Here is a 19,882-nt window from a genome sequence, read left to right on the forward strand (position 1 = left end):
ATTACTAGGAGGCCTATTAGTTTATTATTCATTGCAATCTACTGCTAGATTAGATATCAAATCTGTAATTGTTTGATCCTTCTAATTTGTGAAGCAACTAAGATTTAATGATTTGCTGCGTCAGAAATTATTAGATCTTAGGAAGAAAGCTTGATGAAATTAAATGCAACCGCTTGTGCTTGTGTTGTTTAGTTTTATCGATCTTTCTAATTCTTAAGATTACTACTAGATTAAACCTTTAGCGCTTGTCTTGGGTTGTTTAGTAGTTAAGGGTAATTAGATCGCTTGTTTTCTAATTAATTGTGACTAAAGAGAGATAGGAAAATAATTTCAACGGTGAATATTCAAAGTATGAATTAATATATACTTGCATCGATGATCAGTTGTAAAATTCCAATGGTGGATATTGACTTAGACCAAGGTTTGTTCTTTTGATTGATTTCGATACTTTAATTTGAATTGTTCCTTAGTTGTTCTTTTTAAAATTGTTTTCGTTATACTTAAACCCCCCTCATCCTTGTTCACGTAGCATAAAACTAGACTAAATACTCTCCGTGAGAACGATTCTTACTTGCACAACTACATATATTTTTAGAAGTATAGGTTTTATTTTTGGTTGCCTGCGACAGCACACCAAATGTATATATATAGTATTTAATTTTTTCGATTTATTTAAAATGGATATCATGGAAAGTGCCGCCCTCCAATTCTTAGCAAACAGTCTTGAAACGTGTTATGAACCTAAAATGAAGGGATGCGTTTAAGGGAAGCTCTGAAGCCGTGATACCCTATCGTTTTATCTTGAAAGGGAGTGGTTGTGATGCTGATCCGTTACACACACCAGCTGTCTTTTAGCATGAAAGAAGAATAAAAAGTAGTTTTAGGATTCCTTCTATAATCTCTAACATCCACTACTATAAGGATGAAAGAGAGCTGGTATAATTTTTATCTTTAAAAAGCTATTGTCTGAACTTACTATTTTGGAAGTGAGGGACCCTCAAAGATCCCGTAGCAATACAAGAATTCAGTCCATTTCCATTTTCAGCATTTTGTTCTTACATCATACAAACACCATTACAACATCTCATTCCATTTTCATCATTTACATATATTCATAATCATAACAATTGGTATCCAGAGCTACCGATTCATCATGGGTGTAGTACAATTAAATAGCCAGCAATTGTTATTGTTGGAAAAGATTTTAGAAAAATTACAGAATATGAGTGAAATACTCGACAGAATGCAACAAAATTCCAAGAGAATGCATGAATCTCTCATGCAGTGGCACGACCTGGATGATGAAGAAGAAGAGACAATAGAGTCGGTGGAGGACGACATAGTATATATAGCAAAAGAGGAAAATATTCCAATAAAGGTGGATACACTGTTGTTTTATCTTGAAATGGAGTGGTTGTGATGCTGATCCATTACATACACCTGCTGTCTTTTAGCGTAAAAAAAGAATAAAAAGCAGTTATAGGATTCCTTTTATAATCTCTGACATCTACTACTATAAGGATGAAAGAGAACTGGTACAATTTTTATCTTTGAAAACCTATCGTCTGAACTTACTATTTTGGAGGTTAGGAACCCTCGAAGATCCTATAGCAATACAAGAATTCAATCCATTTCCATTTCCAGCATTCTGTTCTTACATCATACAAGCACCATTACAACATTTCATTTCATTTTCATCATTTACATATATTCATAATCACAACAAAACGTCTTGTAGTAGTCAGCCTCTTGCGCCTTGAAAAAGAAGGCACCGTCTGTGACTAGTTTTCGTGGACCACTGTGATGATGAAAAGGACGACGGTGAGTGGTGGCTGCTTTGGACTGGCTACATCGAGCTAGTGGCAGTCGTCTGCCAGTGGCAACAATGGGTAAAGGAACTAGTAGTGGTTGTTTGGTGGTGGCGACAACACAACTCATCAGGAAGGAAAGGCAAAGGGAAGGAGAAAAACATTTACTTTCGTAGGGTATTTAATTTAGGTAGAAATTCCATGTGATGAATCTCAGTGTTAAGTTATATAATGTTGAAATGTCACATTCTTATTGGATGTTGTTAGGAGTGTAAATCGATCGGTTTGGTACTAAAGTGATGGACCGAAATTTTTGATCCATTATTTTCTCCGAATCGGAACGAACAACTATAATAATTGGACTGAACCTCAGTCCGGTCCGTTCGGACTGATAGAGATCATATCAACATGTCATATCTTGAAGCCATGCATGCAGCAGAGATGTGGGAGTGTTGACACGACTTTCAGGCTTCAGCCACGTACGTTTGCATGGATCGAGGCATTCAGACCAGGAACCCTAGAACGTACCCAGTCCTTGAAGTCATAAATTTCAGCATCTATCTTAGGTTCGATCAAAATTCATGCATGGAAGTTCTGGCTCACAACCAATATTCTCAACCTTTCAGTCAATCTCAGAGGGAACAGGGATCTAGAATTTAAGTACTCATGTGGCCAAAGGTCTAGCTACCAGCCTTAAAAAAAAATTGGGCTACTCTGCCGTGCTGAATAATCCACTCACCATAAATTATTTTTATAATTTTTTTATTTTTTTATTTATATTTTTATAATATTTTTAAAAATTAAAAAATATATCAATATATTTAAAATCACTTCTTTAATTATTAAGTAAAAATAAAATAATAATTTTTTGTAAACGGTTAATTTGAACGGTCAAATTGGAAGATAAAATAGTTTTTTCTTTAAAAAAAAAGTTCTGCTGCAATATTTTTGTGTAGTAAAAAAAAAAGAAAAAAATATCAATTTCTTAATATTTATTTTTTTAACTATTGAATAAAAAAAATTAAAAATTAAATCAATCAATTTTATCCTAACTTTTATAGGTTGAGATAGCCTTTTCCATTTTGTTATTCACGAACGAACACGAGCAGCGCTAGCTGTTATAACTTAAATAGCAGGCAAGTATTGAATATGGACCGTACGTATTTAATGATTTTTGTCTGACATATATATAGTAATTGTGGATAATGCTACTCATCCATGCACATTGACCTACATATAAATATAGAAGCGCAATATCTATAAAAATAATTTTATAAATAGATATAATTTTATATGATTCTTCATATCTATTTTATAATAAAAATAATTTTATAATTTAATAAATTATATTAAAATACATTAATTTATAAAATTATTTTTATGTAATAATTACTTTATGATTAAAATATTTTTCATAAATATATATATATAAAAAATTTTATAAATTACACTATCATCTCACTCATCCTATATATATTTATCACTATTGAATTATTTTTTAATAATAAATTTAGATGATTCTTTATTATCTATTAATGATGATAAATATATTACATTTTATATGATGAAATGAAAATAAAATATAAGCATAGAGTATAATATTACTCAGTGCATATATACACGTACGTAATTGTAATTTATAATAGCCTATATAGCTAGCCCGTGCCGTATGCATTAGGGCAGTACTACTTAACATGACGGCTAGCTGTGAATCAGATTCATCTGGATGAAAGTTAAGATCACCATGCATGCACAGTAATTGTACTACTATCGGATAAGATTCCTAGCTTGCTACATTAAATTCATACCCATGAAGAATATATATATATATATATATATATAGGATTAATAATTAAATAAATGGGTGTTAACGTCACGTTTGATACACTTTTAGATTGAGTTTCAATAATTCGGATCTTGGGTCTTTTACTTGCATAATTGAGAAAACACAGAGAGTGGGGGCCCTTTTAGTATATCTCCTTAGTAGTTCATGCATGAGTTTAGAGAAATCAGAGAGAATTTTTCATACCTGAGGATCAACTTTTACACTAAGTTTTTGGTAGGGGTAGCTCATTCCTAACTTTGAGGAACCTATGTCATTTCTACTGTTCATTTAGTCATAATCATTTAATGCGTCGTGGCTTCTGGGACGGCGTCATTAATGCACATGGAGTCCGGGGAGTAGCCCTATTAATGCGGTGTGGCTCTCTGACTCACTTTACCTTGCGAGCATTCCATGTTAAGCCTCTTCATGCCTGCTGTCAGGAGATCAAGGGTTCTCCATATTTCCGTTCCACCTACCTGTGCAGGTTCCTGAGGGTAAGGTGTCATCAGGGTGGTGTTAGGGCGGCGAGTCTCATCTGACCCTACCTTCCGCTTTCCCTGCACATGGTTTGCTCATGGGCCGAGTACTCTGCAAAGGCCTACTGACTCCTTTTAGAGAAGGCTCATTGGGCTTGACTGGCCTTGGTCGGGTTCTTTAACTTACTTCTCCAGTAGTCCTTTGTGGGCTTACTTTAAGAGCCAATATAAGGGAAAACCTCCTTACAGTTACCCCACAAACTCTTATTGGACTAGTCCGATGAGAATTCCTTTTTGTCTTTGTCTTCATGTATATACTTTCTCTTTGTTGAGATCCCCTTCCCTAGAAATGGGCAGTCATTACTCTCCCGGCTCTTTTACTTGTCAGGTTTCGGGCTTTAGATTATGCCCGTATGGTTTTTTTTCGTCATTTTAACGATATCAGGCAACGGTTCCCCACCCGACTTTATTGGCACGTTTTCTGACAATTAAATTTTGCACTTGATTGTGTCTTTCCAGTTCCCTCAGTATTGATGGTGTTAGGCATCTATTTCTCTCCACGTCACATCTTTCAGTACATGCTGTAAGATGCATGCACGTTTCGCTAGCTTCGTGGGGTGCAACGTTCCCACAACTTTGGGATGCTAATCGTCGTCGGGGTCTATCTGAATTCCCCTCTTCGTCGTTGGAGCCCATGACGTGTCGTGTCGTGTGTTTCACAGGATTCTAGCCCTTTTGCATCTGTCGTCTGACGCATGGGTACAAACTAGGGCTGTACAAGAAACCAGAGAACCGATCGAGACCGACCTAGACCAGCTGCCGGAGCTTGGAACTGGCCAAAACCGGCATAGAACCGGTCGGCCAACGGTTGAATTTGGCAAAAATCGATGTCCAGCGGTTCTGTCTCGGTTTGATCTTGGGCCAGACCATTGAACTGACCACACCTATAAAATGTTTTTTTTTTCAAATTATACATATATGAAACGTTGTCGTTTGATATATAAAAGAAACAACGTCATTTACTTTATATTCTTTTCAAACACTGAGTCCTAAAACGACGCCGTTTGAACTCCTCGCACCTTATTCTTCTTCCACATTTCTCCTTCTTCTTCCTCAGTTCTTTCCTCTCACGCTGCCCCTCCTCTCTCTCTCTCTCTCTCTCACATCGACGCTTCGCACACAACGGCAAGGCCACCTCCTGAGGTTTCGGTTTTCACCCCTAATACGGATGACCAACAGTTAAAGTTGTCCTCTTTCCCAACATGTTCTCTTGCGGCTTGAGGCTGCTATTCCCTTGTCCTGTCCGTGACCTACTAGACCGTCTTACATTGGCCTCCTCTCAACTCCACCCAAATGCTTGGAGGATCTTGATGTGTTGTTGTGTCCTCTGGCGATGAACTTTGTTGAAGTTAGACCCAAAGCATACTGACCTTACTGGCCACGAGTTTCTCCTAACCCACAGCCTCATAAAATGTGAGGGGAACATTTGTAGTTTCAGGGCGATACACGCCCTCGTTTCTTTGGAACTGCGTTATAGCAAGATCAAAGATTGGATCTCCAAATTTTTCTTCGTGTCCGGTTGAGGATGGAAATTTCCAATTGGACAGGTGAATCGCCATGAGTTCCCTATTCAAGCCATATGGGGAGTGGTTCCCAATGACAAAGAAATACGACCGAAAGCCTCTCCTGAGGAGCTACGTCATATTGCTTTGTGGGTACAGAATCACTCATTCGATGTTCTCTCGGAGGCTCTCCTCAAGGAGGCAAATATAAGGGCTTTTTTTTTTTTTTTTTTTTTTTTTTTATCTCTCCTTGGTCCTCCTCCCATAGGCAAGGGGAAGAGACTCTGCACGAAAGTTGCCAGGGCCAACAACAGCCCAGTGTCCCTTCCTAGATTTTCTTTGGGGCAGTCCTTGGCTTTGATTAAGGTATAACACCCCCTCCATTTGTGCCTGCCCCACGACTAGCCCCATCTATCCATGCCTCGAATCCACCAAGGAGGTAAGGGGGTAGAGTCCTGCCATCCCAGAGACACCGTCCTCTCCTCCTTCCTTAGCCGCTTTGATTTTGGAGCCCGTCATGGTTGCAGTCTTGGAGGTGCTCGCTGAGCCAACGGGCCTGCACAGGTTGTCCTGAGGGGCCAACATGCTCTCAACACACTTCTATGGAGCCCTCTTGGAACCAGATCCTCGTCGGTCAACTTTGGTAGAACCTCCTCCTAAGTTCAACGTGGAGATGATCCCCTCCTCCCCATCCACAGCGCAATCCGCCATCGAATGTCAAGTCTTCAAGGGTGTTGCTAAGGATTGCACAGGAGGCTCCAATCTAGGTGTATAGAGGACGTCTTCCCCCAAGTCCCCCAGCGCCCAGTCATCACGAGGGGGACCTGCTTTTGCCACCGCCACCGTAGAGCAAAAAGTGGCCCCGACCAAGGAACCTGTTGGGAGAGCTTCTGGAGGGGAAGGAGTGGAGCCAAAGTTGGTCATGGTTCCTAACCTTGCTGCTGAGAAGACGATCGTTGCTCTCTCTCCAGTGCCTATCGCAAGGTCCCTTGTTGCTGAAATTGAGATGGTCGTGGAGGCGAGGACGGTGGGAGAGAACCCACTAAGCTCCAATGAGAGAAGGGAGCCTCAAATTCTTGGCGAGGAACTTTCTTCTGCCCTGAGGGCCACCTTCTTTCTCAGCCCTCTGTCAGCCCTGAAGAGAGGGTTGCGAGCGTAGTCGAAGATGTGGAAGCAACTACTCGACCATCCGTCGAAGAGAGCCTAATGGAGGCCATCCATAGATCAGAAGTGGGAGAAGCTCGAGCAAAGTCTCTTGAACGGGTGACCAAGTCTTTGATGGACTTCTTCTCCGAGGTCTCTCGCACTGGTTCATTCTTTTATGCCATCTTATGATTAGGAATCCTATACTAACTATTCCCGCATTTATTTTTGTTGGCGACAGGGTACATCTCGGCTGGTCGCTTTCATTATGGATGGCCAAGAAGCAGTTGAAGGGGAGAACTAGACCTTTCACTTATTGGCACGACAAGCCCTGCGGTTCACAAGAGGGGAGAGGGAGGAGAATGAGCGTCTGGAGGTGGAGCTAGCGAAAACCTAGCTTGCCCCAAGAAAAGAGCCGAGTTGGCTTGCAATGATGTCTTGACTGAGTCGGCAATTAGGATCTCGGCTGAGAGGTCAGTTGAAAAACTGATTGCGAAGGTGGTTGCTCTTGAGGAGTCAGTGAGCCAGTTGTGGGGGAGAATGCTGACTTGAGGGGCCATCAAGATTCTAAGGTTCAGCAGCTTGAGCAGTTGGACAAGGATTGCCAGTCCCTTTTTGAAGCCTTGAAAGGACGAGAATAATTTGTGGTGGTTGCCTAGGCTACTGCCGACCAAGAGAAGAAGAGGGCGAACCAAACATCTGAAGAGTTAGAGGGAGCTGAGAAAAGTTTAGCTGCCCAGATGGTGGTCATTGAAGATCTGCGGAGTGACCTGTCTCAAGTTCAGAAGGTTGTTCCTCACTTAGAGGGGCAGTTGAGGTCAACTATGTTCGTCAACGACCAAACTTGATTGTGCGGATACAATGAAAGCCTCAAGAGGATGCAGGACCACATTTTGGAGAGCCCTCGGGCAAACTTAAGAGCCCTCGAGGCACACCTAAGATCCCTTGACCCCCTCAACCTCCCTCCAGGCCCCGACCCGCTCAAGCACAGCTGCACCCTAGGTAGAGACATGATTCTTGATGCCTTCCCTCCCGACTCTGATGCCCCTGATCCAGATCCTAATGCCTTAGTTTTTGTTTATGTTTCTTTGTTTCTAAAGTTATGCACATTATTTCCTTTCCTTGTAAAGACCTCTAACCAAGTATCTTTAGACATCTTTGCGACCATTTGCTCACGCTTTGTATACGTTTGACTATTAATAAAATTTCATTTTTCCTCTATTTCTTGTTTCTCCCTTAATATTCTCTTTCCTCTGCCTTTTCTTCTGTCGTCCTAATGGACTTGATGTGAGGGATAAGTCAAGTTCGTGGAGGCACAGTACTTGGCTCCCTGGTATTTTCATCGGCGTATAGATTGAGGCAAGGGTTAAGGCAAGTCCGTGGGGACACGACACTTGGCTCCCTTGATCTTCTCATCGGCCTTGTAGACTGAGGCAAGGGTTAAGGCAACTCTGTAGGGTCATGAAAATTAGCTCCCCTGATCTTCTCGTCGGCCTTGTAGACTGAGGCAAGGGTTGAAGCATGTCCGTGGAGACAAGACACTTGGCTCCCCTGATTTTCTCATCGGCCTCTTTGACTTAGGCAAAGGTTAAGGCAAGTCTGTGGGAACACAAAACTTGGTTCCCCCAATCTTCTCGTCTGCCTCGTAGACTCAGGCAAGGGTTAAGGCCAGTCCATGGGGACTAGGGGTGATACCCGCCCCCTACGGGGCGGGGCCACCCCTCCCTCGCCCCCCGCCCCCGCATATGCGGGGGTGGGGAATTTCTCCCCGGACCCCGCCCCCGCATGGCGGGGGCGGGGTCCCCCGTCCGTTGGGCCGGGGTGCGGGGGTGGACCCCCACCCGTCCGCACCCCCCGCCCCCATACTTAGCATGAAAGTTATTTTCAAGCAATATATTGGAGGCTTTGAAATCTCTGTGAATAACACAGGGCTGTGAGTCCTCATGCAGGTATGCAAGCCCTCTTGCAGCATCAAGTGCAATCTTCATTCTGGTGTCCCACTCCAAAGGACAATTTACTCCCAGGGGACCTAAGGCAAACCAGAGTCATTGTCAATTGTGAATGAGATTTACACACAGAATGTCGTCTTTCTCTATGTTTCTTCTCAAAGAAACTCCAGTAGAAAGAGAAACATCAAACTCAAGATTCTAGCAGAATCAGTGATTAAAAAAAATACCATGGAGCCAAGCCTCCAAGCTTCCATTTGGGACAAGCTCGTAGCAAAGTAGGTTTTGTGAAGAGTCACGATTGCTGTAGTAACCCACAAGTTTCACAAGATTACGGTGATGCAGCCTGCTAAGCATCTCAACCTCTACCAGAAATTCTTTATCCCCTTGTTGCCCTCCACTAGTAAGCCTCTTAATTGCTACAGCTGTACCATCACTTAAGACGCCCTTGAAAACTCTACCAAATCCGCCAACCGGGTGCGAGTCGGAGTCGTGCGACGGGGATGGCGATGCAGATAGATGGACCGGGCGGCGGCTCACGGCTGCGAGAAGTAACTCAGAGAGAGAGAGAGGCGGGGCGGGGCGGGGCGGGTTATATCCGGGGCGGGGGTCACCCGCGCCCGCCCCCGCCCCCGGATGTTGCCCCAGATGCGGGCGGGTGGCCCCGCCGCCCGCATCTGACGGGCGGGGTGATCCGCCCCGCCTAACGGAGGCGGGGCGGAAGCGGGTCGGGGCAGCGGGGGCGGGGCCCCGCTGCCCACCCCTAATGGGGACACGACACTTGGCTCCCCTGATCTTCTCATCGGCCTCGTAAACTGAGGCAAGGGTTGAAGCAACTCTGTGGAGACACGACTATCTGGAGGGTTTGGAGAGAACGAGAGATCACGTGCTCTTAATTTTCTGAAGCAATTTGAGGGCACTGAAAGTGTAAGGACTCCCTCGGGACCCAGCGGTGTTGAAGTGTGGGGCCTCAACAGGGAAGGAGCTGATCCCGAGCGCACTTTTAGGCAACCCCACAGTGTCAACCCCGCCAACTAACTACTTTTCCCTCTTGCATCGATGTATTCATTCTTTCTTTAGTTTGTAACGTACTTTGCAATAATATTGATGGAGTTCCTTGTACATGTTCTTTTTTTCTTTTTTGTTCTCAGCTTTTCATTTGCATGCTTCGGGGAGTGCACCGGGCGAGGCGTGTAGGGGTGATGCCGCTTGGATTGTCTTGATTTGTTATCGTCAATTTGGAGGGAGAGGGACTCCTCGGGAGCCTACTCTTTGGTTTTCCCGGGGGAACGTGATTTACCGTGTAGTTGGGATGTTTAATAGCGCTGGAGAAACTAACAGGTTAATACATAACTCATCCGTTATTATGAATGTGAAGTTTGCAAACCTGGCTTCTCATTTGGTGTAGGAGGAGTTCGGCAAGGATTATGAGGTGTTACTTGTTTGGAGTTCTATCGTTAGAAATGGCGTAATGTTGGGCAATTGAAGGATTAAACCTGCTCTCCACCGGGGGAAGGGTCAGGATGCCTTAGGCTAAGCCTGCCCCTTTGATCCCCCCGAGGTTGTAGTTTGCCAGACGGCTGAGAATCCAGTTCGCTCTTCATCGTGAAGCGAGTAGGAGACGTCTAATATATCGCTATACAAAATAAATAAGTTAGTATAACTTATCCTTTATCTACGAGTGTGGAATTTGCGATCCTGGATTGTTTTGCCGGAGACGTGAGGCGATAGTCGCTTGGAGTTCCGTTGGGTGGAGAAGGAATGCGACGAGTCCGAGGCGTTACTCGTTTGGCGTTCCGTTTTTGGAGATGGCGTAATGTCGAGTAGTCAAAGGACTAAATCCGCTCTCCACTGGGGGAGGGGGAGGAATGCCTTAGGCTAAGCATGTCCCTTTGGTGCCCCCGAGGAGGTAGTTTGCCGGCCGGCTGAGAAGCTGGTCCACTTTTCACCGTGAGGCAAGTAAGAGACGCCTAATACACCGCTAGACAAAATAAATAAGTTAGTATAACTCATCCTCAATCTACGAGTGCGAAATTTGTGAACCTAGGTTGTTTTTCCGGAGACATGAGGTTTTAGTCGCTTGGCATTTCTTTTGGTGGAGATGGAGCGTGGCGAGGAGTCCGAGGCATTGCTCGTTTGGCGTTCTGTTGTTGGAGATGGCATAATGTTAGATAGTCGAAGGACTAAACCCACTCTCCACTAAAGGAAAGGTCGGGATGCCTGAGGCTAAGTCTGCCCTTTGATCCCTAAAAGAGGTAATTTGTTTGACGACTAAGTAGTCGTGAAGATTTCGTTAATGGAGATTACGTTGATGGAATAAGGAGTTGAGATAGGCGAGACATATTTTATTCCTGAAAAGCCACATTTTAATTAATAGAATTTTCACTATCAACATTAAAATATAAATTATAAGTCATAGAGTTCTTTCACAATAACACCTCCGCAGGTGCTCGGCGTCCTAGGGGTGTGGATCATATGCACCCCACTATCCCTTGGCTTCAAGTCTTGCGCGTAACATTCATGTGCCAAAACCTTTTCTCTCAATATTTTCCACCTCCTGAGAGGTTGGGAGCTTCATATTCAAGTGGTAAGTCGACGTTACTGCCCTTAGACAGTTGAGGGTGGGTCTGCCGATTATGGTGTTGTAAGATGAAGGAGCCTTTACCACCAAGAAGTTGACCATGACAGAGGCAGTCGAGGGGGCGCTACCCGCCAAGACGGACAGTGTGATGGTTCCGGTCGACTAGACCTTATCCCCGGAGAAACATTTTAGTGGCATGGGCTCTGGTTGGAGTTGGGTGGCATCTATCTCCATCCAGATAAAGGCTTCCCAAAATTGGATATCTGCGTAGCTGCCGTTGTCAATAAGGATCCTCCCAGTGGTGAAGTTGGTCGTGCTGATAGAGGATCCCATCCTCATCGTCCTCTCCAAAGGAAATGATGGGGGTCAGTTCGTTTCTCCTATACTTGGTGGGGCAACACTTTGCCAGATACACTTCTCAGTATCTTGCTTGCCTGGCGTGCGCCTTCCAACCGGATAAGGTTGCGCCCCCGCCAGCAAATCCCCCTGCGATGGTTTTGATTTCCCTTAGTGGCAACCCCTCTTGATGTGGTGCGTGGGGGCGATCGTACTTCTTTCCAGCGATCTACTCCTCCATTCCTGCTCTGGCCTTCGGGCATGGGGGTACTGAGGCTTTGGCCGCCTAACCTGCTATCTTTCCTCTTTCAAGGAAAGACAATCTTCAGTGTTATGGGTGTTGGACTGATGGTAGGTGCAATAGCGGTTGGTAGTGCCCTTGTAGTCAACTTCTTGGGTGGGTTGGCGATCCTCTTTCTAGATGGCAAGCGCCGACCAGTTGAATCAAAGCCCCAAGCCCTTCGTAGGGGCTTTTTCTCTCCTGTTGTCACATGGCCCTTTCTCCGGCTTCTCGCGAGCCTTGCCTCTAGATGGTGCTTTCCATTTCTTTTCCGCCTGTTCTAGTTCTTTCCTCCTCGGCTCAGTCAATGTCCAAAATGTGTCATCGACGTTAATAAAGTTGTCAGTTTGATCCATGAATTCTTGCAGCATGATGGGAGTTCTCATTGCCAACTCTACCATGAACTGGGATCAGGGCCACACTTCTCCTAAAAGCACCGCCAAATTTATCTTCTCGTCTTGGTAGTTTATAGTCATTCGTTCTTTGTTGAACCTGGATAGGTATGTCTTCATACTTTCGCATTCCCACTACTTGATGGTGAGGAGGTACACCGCGAGATGTCTTCTTCTCTGGCTCGCCATAAATTGTGTGAGGAACAGGTGGGCCAGCTCGCCAAAGCCGTCTATGGACCCGAGTGCCAAAGATCCAAACCATACTCTTGCCAACCCTCTCAAGGTCAGTGGGAAAGCTCTGCAGACCACTTCTCCCAGGCAACTATGCAGGGTCATGTGGACTTTGAAGATTTCCAAGTGTTCAAGGGGGTCTCTAGCCGCATCGTACATGTCCATGAGGGGAACCCAAAACTTCGGTGGCAGGGACACAACCATCACCTCATCGCTGTAGGGTAGGCCCATACTGGTAAGCAATTGGTCTACTAATGACGATGTGCCCATCCTTATCTCCATTTCTTCGTATTTCCCTTTGAGCTTAGGTAGCTCGTCCTACATGTTTTTTCTTTCTTCGTCTGCATCACCTCCTCCTTCTGCATTTCTGGATCCTATGTGTTCGTTGTTACTTGGTTCTACTTCATTTTCTGGCTCGTTGGTGGCTACTCTGAGTGTCTCGTTCTCTTTTTGAAGGGTCTCCACCTCGGTAGTTAGCTTTCCTACCAATTATTCCATAGCGAAGAGCCTCGCTTTCATGTTTATTGACGTTACTTCTTCTTGTCCCCTAGTTGTTTGAGAACGGGATGTCGCAGACATACGAAGGACACATGAAGTCTATAGGAATCTCACAGATGGCGCCATTGTTAACGTCATATTTCGTACGCCTTTGGGCCGGGTTCCAACAAGTCAGGTCTTGAGTCTTTCACCTCCACAATTGAGAAAATACAGAGAGTAAGGGGCCTTGGTGGTGGCCGGGGAGTCTCCGATGCAAAAGTTAATATATTCCCTTAGTAGTACGTGCGTGAGTTTAGAGGAATCAGAGAGAGTTGTTGTTCGTACCTGGGGATCGAATTTTATATTAGGTTTCTGGTGGGGGTAGTTCATCCCTGACTTTGAGGAGCCTATGTCCTTTCCATTGTTAACTTAGTCAAAATCCTTTAATGCGGCATGGAGTCTGGGGAATGGTGTCATTAATGCGGCGTGTTTCCCTAACTCACTTTATCATGCGGGTGTCATCAGGGTGTTGTCAAGGCGGCGAGTCCCATCTGACCCTACCGTCCTCTTTCCCTGCGCGTGAGTTGCTTTGGAGTGGGTTTTGCTCGTGGACCGAGTACTTTGCAGAGGATCATTGACTCATTTTAGAAGAGGGTCATTGGGCTTGACTGAGCTTGGCCGAACTCTCTGACTTACTTCCTTAATAGTCCCTCGTGAGCTTGTTTTAAGAGCTGATAGGAAGGAAAACTCCCTTACAATAAATACTACTATTTTTTTTAATATAATATTATAATGTCTAAAACATTTATACAGAGATAATAATAAGTGTTTATATAAAATTCATTTCATATATTCATTTCTCTCATTTTCAAATAATCTTGAAAAAAAAAGATCTTCAAAATTTTGTATTCCGTTTTAATCGTATAATTAAGAGTTTACGTATCCCGACACAATGGTGGCTAGTTGCTAGGTCTTAAAAAGTTGTTAGAAAAGAGTTAAATATATACACAAATTTTACCAAAGAAAGTTTATATGCCCGCGTGGCATAATTTATTAATACGTTAGATCGAAAGTTATACAATCTAATGATTTATGTTAAACTATAGTGTATAAGGTTTTTTGTATAAATTTTCTATGTAGACTAAGTAGTGGATTCTATTTTTTTTTAAAGAGAATGTACAGAACTTATATATTCTAAAACTTTATCTTATAAATTGTGAATTTCAAGATCAAAAATAGAAGCTAGCGAAATATATAGCTAATTAAACACGTTATACGTACGGTACTATTTATATATGAAGCATATTTTGTCGTTCAAAAAATTCGTAGGTCTAATTTAGATGTTGAGATGAGATTAAATAAGATAAAAATTTTATGAATAATAATAAAATGATTTGAGTTAATATGTTTATGGGATTTTAGAAGTGGAGAGAAAATAAATTGAACTATTTTTTTTGTTTTGTTTGGAAGTTTGATACAGTTGTAATGATTAGATGAAAAAGTTACAAATTTGAAATTGAAAAGTATTTATATTTGTGATGTTTGGATGTTGAGATGAGATGAGACCATCTTGCAATCCAAACGGGGCCTAAATGTTTACCAAACTTATTTCATACATTCATTTTTCTCATTTTAAGTCCAGGAAAAAATTTTCAAAAGAGTGATCATATATATTAATCCGTATTAACCATCTAATTTGAGAGTTACTCTGGTTAAAAAAGTGGGGTTTAAATCACGAATTTCATGGCATTACTATTGATGTAGCTAAAGTTTAGGCAAATTTTGAATAAAATGTCACATTTTACCTATACATATTAATTTTAAGGGGGACATATGACTAACTTGGGTCCCAGGTCCTAAATGCTGCTAGTGGGTTTTAAATCACGAATTTTAGGTCATTATCATTCGTCTAGCTAAAATTTTAGGTAAATTTTGAATAAAATGTCACTTTTTGCCTACCAATAATAATTTTTTTTTGGGGAGGGGGACGGACGAACGACTAACTCTGGTCCGGGTCCCAAAAATTTGCTAGTGAGTTTTAAATCACGAATTTCAAAGCTTTAATACTGGCGTAGCTAAAGTTTTTAGGCAAATTTTGAATAAAATGTCACATTTTGCCTATCCATAATCATTTTATATCCCACATTAAATTAGCAACATCATTAGCTATAATAATAAAATATATTCGTATTTTTAAAATTTTTCAATCTACACATTGTATTACATATTATATATTTTTTGGCCTAGTTTTTTTTTTTCTTTTTTTTTACTTTTAATTTGTAATAATCTACGCATCAAAATACTTCAAACCTATCAAAGAAGAGATCAGTTTGAGTGTGAGGAAAAGAGATGAGACAAAATAACAAAAATTAATCAATTGGTGAACAGTAATAACCAAAGAATGGAAGAGAAATAGCTAAAAAGGATCATAATGAGGCGGCTCATATTAACAAACCTAGGCTGGGGCAGGCACTCATGTTGCTTGTGTACGAGGAAACTCAGAAAGAATATACATTTATAACTTATCTTTCTGAGAAAGTGTCAATAACTTCTATGGTTTTTTATAAAAATACAAGGGCTGAGATGAGAGAAGAAATCATGTCATTATGGGGGGAAGCATGGTTCAGCAATGTGAGAAATACTTGGGGTTGCCACCTATCATGATAGGCAAAGCAAAATCAAAGGCTTTTTCTGGTATAAAATATCGTGTGCGGCAAAATCTTCAAATTTGGAAGGAAAAGCACCTATCACAAGGAGGCAAGGAGATCTTGATTAAAGCAATGGCTTTATCCATTCCAAGTTATGCTATGAGTTGTTTCAAGTTTCCTGATTGCTTATGTAAGGAGTTGAAAGGAATGATGGCACATTTCTGGTGGGGTAGAAAAGAAAATGAAAGAAAAATATATTGGATAAGTTGGAACAAGCTGTGTGCATCACATGGTGGTTTGGGATTCAAAGATCTCAGGAAGTTTAATATGGCTCTTTTGGCAAAACAATGATGGAGAATTTTACAAGAAAATAATACTCTTCTTCATAAGTTTTTTAAGGCAAAATACTTCTCAGATTTTGATTTTTTTGAGGCTAAACTGGGTTATAATCCCTCATATGCTTGGAAGGGTATATGGGAAGCTAAATTATGTTTGATGAAGGATTGCCAATGGGGTGTAAGTAGAAAAAAGATTAAAATATGGAAGGATTGTTGAATTCCTGATCATAACTCATTACAGTAAGAATCAGTCTCCATACCAGAACAACTAAGAGATGATACAGTTGATACTTTGATTGATAGAACTACAAAATGGTGGGACTTACAGAAGCTTCAAGCTGCCTTCAATCCAGGCATTATTACTGATATGTTACTAATATGCTAAAGATAGTTCTTAATCCAGAGGGTGAGGAAGACAAGATTATATAAGGGCTAGCAAAGGATGGAAGATTTTCTGTCAAAACAACCTACAAGCTCCTAACAGATAGAGAGGCTAGGATAGATGTTGAAAGTTCACATTACCATCAACTTTTTGCTTTATGGAAAAGTCTATGAAAGCTGAAGATACCCCATAAGGTGAAAATATTTGCTTGGAGAGCATGTAAGAATTGTCTGCCAACTACAGAGAATCTGATAAATAAGCATGTCAATATTGACCCCATTTGTTGTTTGTGCAATAATGTACTAGAGTGCATGTCACATGCTTTATTGCATTGTCATTTGATACAAGAAATTTGGAGACAAGTTTTACCTTCTGTGCACGATAATGAAGTTCAAAAATTTTTTCTGCAAACTACTTTGGACATACATAGCAGAGGCTCAACTGAAGAAATTGAGTTGTTCTTTTTACTGGTATGAGGTTTTTGGTTTAGAAGAAACAAGATGGTTCATGACAAGATAGTTCTCAGCCCAAAACAGGTTGTAACTCAAGCTTTGTCTTTGCAGAAATATGCTCAATATCATATGCAATCACCACAATCAAATCTGAAGCATTATTGCAAATGGCAGCCACTTCCTTCTGGTTTGGTTAAACTCAATGTTAATGGAGCTATGCTTTCAGACATATAGAGGTCAGGTGTGGGGGCAATTCTAAGAGACCAAAGTGGTGATGTATTATTTGTTGTTAGTATGAAAGAACAAAATGTTACTGAGCCTAAGGCAGTGGAGCTTCTTGCAATGCTTAGAGGCCTACAATTCTGTTTGCAAAGAGGGATTACTCAATTACTTCTTGAAAGTGACTATTTGGTGATGATCAAGGCTATTCAAGATGAAACAGTTGCTGCTTTCTCAATGTTATTTCTTGTGCTACAGGAAACTAAGAATCTTATGAGAAGGTTTAACTTATGTTTAGTCTAACATATCCATAGATTAGGTAATGAAGCTGCCCATGGGTTGGCTTGTTATGTTTGGCATGTAGATAATGTTGCAATGTGGGAGGATGTGATTCCACTGCCTATATCCCAAATTGTTTGGGTTGATGAGGCTTCCTTGTAAGTCTTTCTTTCTATAATAGAAATTTCTTACTATAAAAATAAATAAATAAAATACATTCTCATTATGAAAAAATCTATATGCATTCCTCATTTTTGGCACACTTAACACATCGTTTATGTGGGAGCATTTCACATCGATTATTTTAAAACATAATTAGTATTCGATTTCTTTAAAAGTTGAATGAATCTTACAATAAAAATACATCGACTTGTATGTAGTAAAAGTTGATCAAGGCTTGAAAAAACGATTCGATTCAAATCAATTTAAATTGAATTGGTAAGAAACCGAACTGATTTTAGTGAAAATTTTGAATTGTTCACTAAACCGCTTCAATTGATTGATTCAAGCCAATTTTAGACCAATTTGAACTGATTCCAACCAATTCAAAGCTGTATTTATTTTTAAGTTGTTTAACGACTGAGTTTTTTATTTTAATTTTTTGCACAAAACTATGGTAGAACTAAACATATATTAACTTTGTCATCATTGTATTCAACAAAAATCGTAAAAAAATTGAAAAATAGAACATGTAGTTGTTTATTTTTTTTAGTTGAACCAAAAATTAAGGAGATCATGCGTGAGTATTTTATATTAAACTTGTGGTTATGCATAAAATACTACATATCTTTATAACTTAATGGTCTTTATGTTTTTCGTATTTAAGGCAAAAAAATATCGACAACTAAGATTAAATACATAAATTACATATTTATTGAAACTTTTTAGATTCATATCATATTTTTATTAAAACTAGTCAATAAATTTATATTTTATACTCTTTTATACATGATATAAAAAGCTTGATTTGCATCAGATATGATTTTTAATAGTTTTTATCAACATTAAAATATCCGATTCAAATTTTGTCAAAAATCGTCCGATTCAATTTGTTGAATTGTCTAATTTATTGAATCAGACCTTACCCGATTTCGATTTTTCGAGTGTAAGTAAAACTCCTTACTTATTATCAAAGAGTCATGTAGTGCAGCTATCTTTATTAATTAAAAGTCAATTGAAACGCCATTTGATCCCGGGCACATGATCGGAAATCTCCTCGAGGAAAATTTCTCATATTTGTCCTTCTGAGCATCTTTTAAATATTATGAAAATAAAATCATCTTATCTCTTAATAATTGATCACGATTTTCATAACAAAAAAAAAAAAAAAAAGGAACCATTGATCTCATATACTTAGATGAGTATAAAGTTCATTAATTAGTGAGTGTATTAAACTCTAGTTATACTTTGTATGGCGATTGTATTATATAATTTATACACTCAAAGTTCACGAGTAAAAAGCTCAAAAACCCAAACGAAACTATATAACAAAAATTGATCGATTAAAAGTTTTTTAAGTTGAGAGTTTTGTAGTAATTAGTTTTAAGACTAATTAATTCAGGATATTCCAAGAATACATGAGATACAATATCGCATTACATTATGTCATTAAAATTTATTGGTTATATAAGCAATTTTAATGATATGAAATCATAAAATACGATAGACATACAACCTTGATCTTATATGCACTTTAATGCTACTTAATAATTAGTTCAATTTTACTGCATATTTGTTAAAAGGAACATATATATGAACTCAACTGACATTAACTACTATTCTCTCTTTACATCATTTATATTTTAAAATATAAATACAGCGATTATTATATATATTTTTAACAATTTTGAACGCTGAAAAATATCTGATTTTTTGTAGTGTTTCCCCCCACACTTGTGACTTCTCCTTAATTTGTTCGAGTTTTGATTTGTACACAGACATTAATTTTACAGAAAGGGCATTTCATGAGTTACCCTCCCTGTGAAATGTAAGAACTGTATACAGCATTACTACTTTTTTCCAAAGTCATTACAATTATATTTCTTTATTTGATTTATTTGTTGTATTGAAATGGATGGTGCACAATTTGAGCCCCTTTATTGGGTATTATTATGTACTGATTGAAATCAAGTTTGCGATTGCTCTTAACAAAAGTCAAAAGCCCAGTTAGATGATACCTAGTCATCAGCCGTTGAAAGAGGATTTGGAATGGAAGATGGAGGGTGATGGGTGAATTAATGGAGAGTATGGGAATGAATGGTTCCGCATGCAAATAGAGTTGAATTCATGTAATGTGATAACATCTAGGTGTTTGACTATGAGCAGGCAAGATGGATGGAGAAGGAACATAAAATAAAATAAGAAAATAATAAAGAAAGAAAGAGTAGGTAAATAAAAAGTCATGCGAATTTGAAAGATACACATGATGCACCTACATTTTCGTGCAGAGTACTTCTTGTTGTGCAGTCCCGTCATTCCTGGCGCAGAAAAATTATGAAAATTTCCCT

Source organism: Juglans microcarpa x Juglans regia, chromosome 1S (genome assembly GCF_004785595.1).
Source record: "Juglans microcarpa x Juglans regia isolate MS1-56 chromosome 1S, Jm3101_v1.0, whole genome shotgun sequence".
Lineage (NCBI taxonomy): Eukaryota > Viridiplantae > Streptophyta > Magnoliopsida > Fagales > Juglandaceae > Juglans > Juglans microcarpa x Juglans regia.